General features: G+C 38.8%; 1 long non-coding RNA gene across 1 annotated transcript; it reads right to left on the bottom strand.

Annotated features, from left to right (window-relative positions):
- Positions 1 to 4,249: 4,249 nt before the first annotated feature.
- LOC104943900 (uncharacterized) lies at positions 4,250 to 5,539 on the bottom strand. The gene is made up of 3 exons (XR_798165.1): positions 5,438 to 5,539; positions 4,441 to 4,502; positions 4,250 to 4,324 (listed from the first exon to the last, which is right to left on the bottom strand). It is a non-coding gene; the product is annotated as an uncharacterized lncRNA (long non-coding RNA).
- Between the last annotated feature and the right edge of the window lie 613 nt (positions 5,540 to 6,152).

The following is a 6,152-nucleotide window of genomic DNA, read 5'->3' as shown; positions in this document are numbered from 1 at the left end:
ACCGTTCTTGTGATCATTTTGACCCCACAGGGTGAGATCTTGCGTGGAGCCCCAGATCGAGGGAGATTATCAGTGGTCTTGTGTGTCTTCCATTTTCTAATAATTGCTCCCACAGTTGATTTCTTCACACCAAGCTGCTTTCCTATGCAGATTCAGTCTTCCCAGCCTGGTCCAGGTCTCCAATTTTGTTTCTGGTGTCCTTTGACAGCTCTTTGGTCTTGGCCATAGTGGAGTTTGGAGTGTGACTGTATATCCAGTCTCTGATTGTGTTACGTTATGAGAGTGCTCTCATACTTTAAATTGTCAATGAAGTAAAAGTAAATATATAAGTCGTCATGAACACATCTGTCCATCAGACAGAGTGCTGCTGTGCCTCCTGTCATCATTAACGTCTCTTTAAAATGACCGCTCAGAGGAGAGGAGTTCTCCGCCTGCTGCTTCCCCTCCTCTCTCCTCGGTTCCCCTCCTCGACTCCTCCGCTTGCATCTCCTGTGGGTGGGACTAACTCACGAGGATAGGAGTCGAGGAGGGGAAATTTAAGAATTGAGAAGCCTCTAGAGTCCAACCCCACAGTCTGTGTGTCCAACCCCCATGTCCTGCAATACACATGCTGCAGCTGCCCAGCTGCTCACTGTTTGTAAAAGTAAATAAATAGCATTTTCATTTCAATAATGTACTTTCTATACCCTGCTGATGAGGCTGTTAAACGGGCAGCGGATCCGCTGTGTGTAGAGAGAGAGAGAGAGAGAGAGAGAGAGAGAGAGAGAGAGAGAGAGAGAGAGAGAGAGACAGATAGATCAGCTGATACGGAGCATAGAGAGAGAGCTGCGGTCCGCGGGGCTCGGCCTCCGCCTCCTGTCCTCACAACTCTTATTTGTTCTTACTCGGAACCAAGTTTTGCTTCCCAACCCTGCCACTGTGCTACACGTCCCGCCCCGCCCCCGTCTAACAGTACAGAAAGCGGCGGGATGCATTTCCTTAGGAATCGACAAGCAAAACCACAAAAATGGCAGACACAGACAATTTTCAAATGAGTTCTGCCTTTTGTAAACTGAATTTATCAATAATTTGTCAATAAATAATGGCGAAAAACGTCACTTGCCCATCGGACAAGTCAATTGAAAGATCTACTTGTCAGATATTGTAAATAACACGACCCTGCTTTTTTGCAAACTGGCATTAATGTGACCACTTTTAAGTTGTTGTGAATGTATTTAAAAAGGTAAATATATGAGATCTAGACATGTAGTGATGATGTGTTGCTCTGAATGTTCCTCAACTGGTGATAGATTGTTGAATTAGGCCCCTCTGAGTTGTGAATCACATTCACCTGGGCAGTTGACATTTAATCAATAAACATCTGAACTGTTGCCCTGACCCCCGAGCTATAAGGATTTCATTTGGCTTTGCCAACACCAACGACTGCAAGACCCCCATGGATTTCCAAGGCAAACCACTAGTCATCTGTGGTCCATTTCAACTTCCCACAAGCGGATGAAAACAGAAATCTTATGCTCTATTTTCTGCAAGACAAATAATCAAATGTTTCTCACAGTGTATGGCAATACGGTGTAATCAGGCCTGTGTCAACAATTCAATAACAATGAAAATAATTGAGTTCAATTCTAATGACGACATGAAAGATTGGCCCTTTTTTTCATGTAGATTTAAATAACTTTTCTTTAAATTCCACACTTACATCCTTTAAAAACTAAAAATCTTAACACCTCAAATTGGTTTAAGACCAAAGGTTGGAGAGAAACAGTAAAAGTATTTAAATATTTCCCTTAACTGTTACCACTAAGTAAGTACATGAACAAATTGCATATAAATTAATAAAGCCAGTGTTTGTGCAAAAGTGTTTTTTTTGGAGTTAAGTCATTTTATTTGAACACAAGATACTGAAACCTGATATAATGTGACCATACCGCAATGAGTTCATGGAAGTGGCATACATGAATCTTTCACCTCAATAAATATTTAATCTTTGCTCTAAATCATTTACAGCAAAGCCCTTACTGTTGTTCTTCAGGCAACATGTGCATGTAGTGTACATGGTTTTATCCCCACTTCATCCCCTGGCTCCCTCTCTCCCTTTCCCCTCGCTCCCTCTCTATCTTTCCCCTCGCTCCCTCTCTATCTTTATCTCTCTCTCGCTCCCTCTCTATCTTTATCTCTCTGTCAGTAGGACAAGCTGCTCAGTGGCCCGGAAATATGGTGCATTATGCCGCTCTATTGATCGTCATTCAGAGTTACACCCTGAATCTGAATGCAATGTAAATGATATGATGATTCCCTCTAAGGCAACATTAACTTTACTATCATTCCGTGTTTTCAAGTGCAAAGGTTGACTTCATGAGACGATGAACTGAACACTAAGGTTCACTTAAGAGTGTGGTTGAGCTGGTAGATGGGCATACAACAAAAACAATTTCAGAGCCGTTATGTTTAAAAGATGGCAATAGCGTATGAGATCAATAACAACTGAATGACTCTTTTAATTAAGAGACTGGTTTATTTCCTAAAACATGAAATCAGTTTAGCTTAGGAGTCAACTATGCTATCTAGTTAAGGGGTCAACTGGAGGTCATCTGGGGTTTCCGGCTGAATGAGTATGCATATGTGGAAAGAAACACTAGAATATGCATGACTGCTATAAATGCCATGTTTAACTAGTCTTGCTTGTACGTAGCTAGCCCTGTGTGAAATGTAACTAGAACTAATGTATATGTCACAGACTTACATTTACAACAGAAAGATTATAACTACTGGGTACAGGAGATGCGCTGTATTCTTGAAAAATCAATTTTTTTATCAAAAACCAACTTCCACATTAATCCAGTGTACTGAAGAGGAAATATTGTATAAAACGGACAACTCAGCTACAAAGATTTGTGAAAATGCACAGATAAACCATTAATCTTTTTTTTTGCACAATCGTAACTGTCAGACCTTTTAATCTGTGTTTTAATATGTCTGTTTTTAAAGCACTCGCTGGAGCAGTGACTATAAATCTTGAATATACTCTTTAAGCTTTTGTCACAGAAATTATTACTTTTATATTTTAACCTTATGGATCAGAAAATGTTGCTTTTTATTTATTCTGTAGATGTGTATCACTGTTGTTTTTCAATTTAAAAGCACACTATATTTATATCTCGATTGTGGTTTATTTGAAAACACATAATCAAATTTTAGCCATGTGACTGTGTTTGTACAACATTTATCCCCATGACAACAATCTCTACACTCCTGTGGTGCACTTCATCTGTACAGGTAATGAATAAATAAAGATGACCTAACCTACTTGCCACCCCATCAAAAGCCTGATTATCAACTTTCACTTGATTCCTTTAACCTAAAATTGTGTGAATGTTTTACTGGGGTTGTTATACGGTTTTATTTTTGCAATAATAAGTTAGTAACATGTGATGTAGTTGTAACCAGGAGCAGTTCTCCTGACACTTATCATAACAATCTATGCAATATGAAGATTTAAAGAGTTGTTATGTCAGCTATGTACGATTGATTGTTTGTTCAGTCAAAAGAAACGGATCCATTTAACCACATGCAAATCAGGTCCAGCTCTACTCCATCAAAGGAGAGCTGGTACACTTTTTCAGTTTACTTACAACAATAACAGTTATATGTGACAGATAGCTGGCTTTCAACTATAAATAAAGTAACAAAAACACAAGGATCAATAGTATGTATAGACAAGAACAGAAACAAATGTTATTTTCCACAAATCAAAGCAATAGAGAGCAGCAAGCAGCATGTGGGTTATACGTATAACACCACTAAGCCTTGCTTTATGATGTCTATTCTGTAAACAATCCCTACCAGCAACAGACAGTTATAGCAAATCAAATCACAGCTCCTGGAATAATCCATGTGAAATCTCTCAACACTGCACCCACAAAAAGTTTCTCCGCCAGAACTTGTGATATAACTTTTCCACAAAATGTCCTTAACTCTGCCTCAGTGATACATTTCACTGAGATTACTTTACGTCTGGGAAGTTACAATTGACATTCAGCTGAGATTAAATAAATCCATTAAAGGAGAAATAGAAACGTTCAGTCTCTGTGTCACTTTCATTTTCTTTGCCGCAAAAACAACAATCACTTGAACAGGTTTTTACTTGAATCCTTGTGGATGGGTGGCAATTCAATTAGCCATATGCAACATGTTCTACAATAACACTTGCACCTTGACAATACCAGTGGCATGGCCTGTGTGAAGAAAACACTTACCTCATCACTTCTGCCTTTCTGCTCTACAGTTGGAGTGCGTTCTCTTTCTCCGTCTTGACCTCTGATGCCTGTTTCACAACAATGTCATAATTATTATCAGTTTGACACTTTACATACATTTGATTTATTTTACTTTATCATCAAGCTATATTAGCTAACAATACAGTTCAGTCTTAATCCTCACCTGCTTAGCTTGGACTGTCCCTGCATTGCCTTCGTTCTGATACCACACCTGGTATGACCACACTATCAATATAAAAATCATGCTCTGTTGGCAACAGCTAAACAAAAATGCAAATAGTTCACTTCTTTGTTAGAAACCACCAGATGTTGTGTATCAGCTACACCAGATTGGGATCATTGGCAATAAAGGCCTATTTTTAGTGCATCACATTAGCCTTATCACCCACAATCTAAGCCCAGTCCATGGTTTGCTGCTTTACATCAACTGTGTACATGCCTGACTTTGTGCTCTATTGAGACACAAGAAAAACACAGTCTCGAGTTTGAATCCAGTATAAACCACCTTTCAGACGCTATGTAATATTACAGGAAACTACCAGGACCAACTCAGGCAGGCTATTTAGCTTTCAGGCATAACACCAATGTACTTGTTTTAATGTATGCTTAGGTTTAGTGCACACTATGGTAAACTATCACGTAATGATAATAATCGTAATACCAGGCCCAATACATATTCAGTGTTACAGTAATGGATGTTACAGTAAGGGACATGGGTGAAACTAAATGTATTCAGGACATCCTTACTCTCAATATCAAACTCTTCCAAATTCAAGACAGGTGAAGTCCTTCTTGAGCATTTCTGTAGAAATCTGGGAAAACCCACTCATTTACACAAATCTTAGAGGCGTGTTTCTAAACTTTAATGAATAGGTTAACAAAAAAAACAAGTTTAGGCTATTTTCAAATTATGCTTTCTACTGCGTTTTATAACAGATTAAGTTATCCCCACAATAACACACGGTAGGCTAGCTGCCAAGTGAGCTTGTGTCTAATTTTAGGCAAAAAATGTGTAAGCTAATGGGCTAGCTTAACGTATTGGAATTAGCAAGCTTTTGCTAAAAAGGTAACATTTTATGCCAATAACTTTTTTTTTTTTTCAAGGAGACGCGGCTTTATGCTAATGTTAACGAACATTGGCTTAAATATGTCTCACTTACCATTGTCGTCCTCAGTGCGCACTGGCACAGCGACGCTATAAACCAACAGGTGCTTTGCAATGGACATTTCGGCTGGAAGAATGTTTCCGTTCGGCCCTGCCCCTCCACCCCCTTTCATAATACACTTCAGCTAGCTGGCAATTGTCATGTCGGACTCATTTGACGTTATACGAGATAGACCGGATATAATAAATCAGAATCACTTTTCTGTCAGCTAAAACTGTCCATGTCATAGGAGTGTTAGCAGCTAACTATGGAAAGCCTAAAGTGCCACCATTCGTCCGTTTAAAGCGCGCGTTTTTTTTGCGTTCTTGACGCGTCTAGAAATGTGCGTATATTCGCACGAAAAACGCGCGAAAAACGCCCGTTTTTTAATAAGATAATGAGCCCCTCCTTCTGATTTCCATAGCCACTAAATTTAAGGTGTCTGTAATCAATCAGTGAAGAGTAAAGCCAGACCAAAGCAATCCGTAGATGAAAAGTTCCTGACATTTTTAGGCTTTGCTGTAAATTGTATATTATTCCAGATTCAGGGGAACAAGTATTAATTTTCCTTTGAATATAATCAATAAATCAAACAATATAAGATATACAGGTATATATATAAAAAATACAATTGCCTTATGCTTTTCCTTAACCCTCTGGAGTATAAGGATATTTTCTCAATATGTAGACGTCTCCTTAAATCACCTTTTAAATGTACTTCTTAATAACG

This window comes from Notothenia coriiceps, unplaced genomic scaffold (genome assembly GCF_000735185.1).
Source record: "Notothenia coriiceps isolate Sejong01 unplaced genomic scaffold, NC01 NC01_scaffold00007125, whole genome shotgun sequence".
In the NCBI taxonomy this organism is placed as follows: Eukaryota; Metazoa; Chordata; class Actinopteri; order Perciformes; family Nototheniidae; genus Notothenia; species Notothenia coriiceps.
Note: the sequence above shows the minus strand (reverse complement) of the source record. Positions and strands in the feature narration are given on the sequence as shown.